Source organism: Neomonachus schauinslandi, chromosome 13 (assembly GCF_002201575.2).
Source record: "Neomonachus schauinslandi chromosome 13, ASM220157v2, whole genome shotgun sequence".
Lineage (NCBI taxonomy): Eukaryota > Metazoa > Chordata > Mammalia > Carnivora > Phocidae > Neomonachus > Neomonachus schauinslandi.
The window spans coordinates 22,215,768-22,219,130 of NC_058415.1; the positions used below are offsets into that span (position 1 = coordinate 22,215,768).

The 3,363-nt window shown below is 35.8% G+C and overlaps 1 pseudogene; it reads right to left on the reverse strand.

Moving 5' to 3' along the window:
• Positions 1-1,997: 1,997 nt before the first annotated feature.
• On the reverse strand, positions 1,998-2,175 carry LOC123326589 (annotated as a pseudogene).
• Between the last annotated feature and the right edge of the window lie 1,188 nt (positions 2,176-3,363).

Consider the following 3,363-nt stretch of genomic DNA (forward strand, 5'->3'; position numbering starts at 1 on the left):
AATAATCTGTGAAGGCAAAAATGCAGTTGTCTCTTGAGGAAGTGTTGGGGGCCAGACCAAAGGCGACCTACTGTAGATGTTTTACAAGCAAGCTGGAAAATTAGAAAACTGATCTTAAACATTCTTTCCACTATGTGATTCTAGAAATTGACTATGCTGTAAGTTTCTTGAGAGGGGGGACTTTGTCTTACTCGTTTTTATACTCTTGGTGAAATAACTGGCTCAAATTTATTAAATAAAATCATTTTGAACTTAATCAATACTGTCAATCACACTTAACTCTCTGTGTATCCATCAGGGCCTGGTCAGGACACAGAGGTCGTACCAGTAATTTGCACAGGGAAGAAAGACCTGTTAACTATGCTGGTTCATCATGATAAAATGTGGCTAACAACTGATGGGATAGAAGAGAACTGCAAGGTGAACATAAGCAGCAACTGCAGGGAACCTCCCTCTGGGCTTGGCCATTGGCCAGAACTTAACACTGAGCCACAGGCGAAGAATTTTGTTTGTTTGAAGAAATTTGTTTGTTGAGTCCAGCTCCAGTAGCACAATGTAGGACAAAGAAGTGTGAGTTTGGTGCTGAGAAGCAATAAATTAATAACTAGCACACTCTCACTCTTCCAAAAATATTTAAGGCAGCTTTCAAAGAAGCATGTCCTTGAGCAACATAACAAACAAACAAATGTACAGACTAGGAGTCACAGATATATCAGGGTAGGAAAATTAAGGTGAAACCAGAGGTTTTATGAATACACCAGACACATGCTTTAATGGCTGATACTTGTTTTATACACAGTATTGAACTTAATTCTCACAAAATCCTTGTGAGATAGATATTATCCTTAATTTTACAGATGGAGAATCTCCCAGAAAATCATGTCACTTTTAAATTACAGGGCCAAAAATGGTTACACACCAAAGTTTATCATTTCCATTATATCAAACTACCTCTTTGTTGTGTAAGGAGTCGAGACAGGATTAAAAAGAAACACATTCAGAATGGAAAGTGCTGTCTTTGTTCTTTATTTTTTTCCTTTTTATCACTCTGCTATTTTTCATGGGCAAATTTCCTCACCAACTTCCCTAGCACAACGATGCACGAAAACAAGACACGGAGACTCAGCAAATGTAGAAACAACACAATACACTCAGGTGGGATTAGCACACAAACCCAACACCCTCTTGGGAGCAGTGGAATCCAGTTTTCGCTTTCAAATAAAAAAAAAAAATCAGAAATTCATAGCTATAGATCTCTCCGTACTCAAAGCTAAGCTTTCAAACCAGCAAATCAACAATTAATATTTAAAGAAGAAATAAAAGCCAGGTCAGCAGCAAGCAGCCTTTAGAAGTCATCATAGAGACTATCTTTATTGACACTTTCATTTTGTTGACCATTTTTATGTACTTTTATTATAGGATACCTTTAGTCATGCACTCAAGAGCATCATTTCAAAACTCCTTTAAGAAAAAGCTAAAAATTTCAGGCACCCTGAATATTTTATTATTCATTAGAATAACTAAGCATTGTTATTGTTTAGTGTTCATTAGAAACTAAACAATAATGATGAGTCAATCTTGAGTGTAAGGAGAAAGCAAATGCTCCTATGTGCAAAGAAAATGCCACACAGTGTTCATCTGAGTAAGAGAGACATTGGTTATGATTGTTCAGACTTGCCCAATTTTGTCATTGCTGTGAAAAGCTTACATCCAAAGCAAATTTAGAATTTGTTCTTATCATTGGATTTTTTTGTGTAACTTAAAGACTTTCTAATAATCTTTTTAAGTGGCTTCGGCCATCTTTATTGCAATACACAGTGGGTGGGTAATAAACTGTGTAAGGTTGGGCAACTTGACACAAGAAACTAAAGTGTCTAAGATGAGCTGGGACAGGAATGGTGATGAAGAACACAGCAATTGACTTTATGCAAAAGCAAAGGTCTGATAGAAGGAGCAATGAGGCAGATTAAAGGAAATAACGTATGTAAGGGAGTATGTAGGGGTGTGGTCAATTGTAAGGTTGAACCTTCAACCATTTGAGTCACAAAATTTGGTAGGTGGAGACCTCCTGAGACTGTAGCCAGTTTAGCTTTTTAGAGGTATTAGTTTTTCCTTACTTTAAACTGATAAGAACAGATACTACCCTTGATCTTAGCTAAAAGGCCAAGAAGTTTTTTTCCCCTTATTTTAAATTTAAGAGAATATACAGCTAGAATAAATGAAAAACTGTTATCAGAGACACATAATCTGCCTCACTATAATTTCATTTTTTCATATTGCATATTTTTTACATCATTACAATCACTATGCCCTTAATAATTCTATTTCCACTTGGATCACATAATACATTTAAATTTTCACCTTAAAAAAATAATATTTTCACATTAAAAAATCATATTCCATCCTACCAATACATCATCTAATTATTAAACCATTTGGTTACTGTTAGTTCACTTCTATATCTTTATAACTTTTAGGCAATTGTATTTTTAAAGAAATTCTAAAATCCAGTGATATTTATTTTTTATTTATTTATTTATTTTTAAAGATTTTATTTATTTAATTTTGTGAGAGAGAAAGAGAAGGCGCAGAAGCAGGAACAGGGTGTGAGGGGCAGAGGGAAAAGCAGACTCCCCGCTGAGCAGGGAGCCCGACACGGGACTTGATCACAGGATTCAATCCCAGGACTCTGGGACCATGACCTGAGCCGAAGGCAGATGCTTGACCAACTGAGCCACCCAGGCTCCCAAAAATCCAGTGATAATAAACATCAGTGGAATGAAAAAGGAAACAGCTAGCAGGTGTAACCTCCTTCTTCCATTGTCTTTGCCATGTTCCCCAACAACACTGGATGAATGGATGCCTTCCGAAGACTCTTCTCCACCCCCAAATTTTATTGTGGTAAAATAGACATAATATAAAATTTACCACCCTAACCATTTTTAAGTGTGCAATTCAATGGTATTAAATACACTTTACAATGCTGTACAACCATCGCCACCATCCATTTCCATAACTCTTTTCATTTTGTAAAACTGAAACTCTATACCCATCAAATAGTAACTCCTCATTTCTCCCTACCCCCAACACCTGGCCCATTCTTTCTATCTTTATGATTTTTGACTACTCAAAGTACTTTGTACAAGTGGAATCATACAGAACTTGTCTTTTTTATGATTGGCTTATTTCATTTCAATTAATATTCTCAATATTTCATTTCAATTAATATTCTCAAGGTTCATCCAAGTCATAACATTTGTCAGAATTCCCTTCCTTTTAAGGCCAAGTAATATCCCATTGCATGTATATACCATATTTTGCTTACCCATTCGTTCTGTTAATGGACACTTGGGTTGTTTTCAT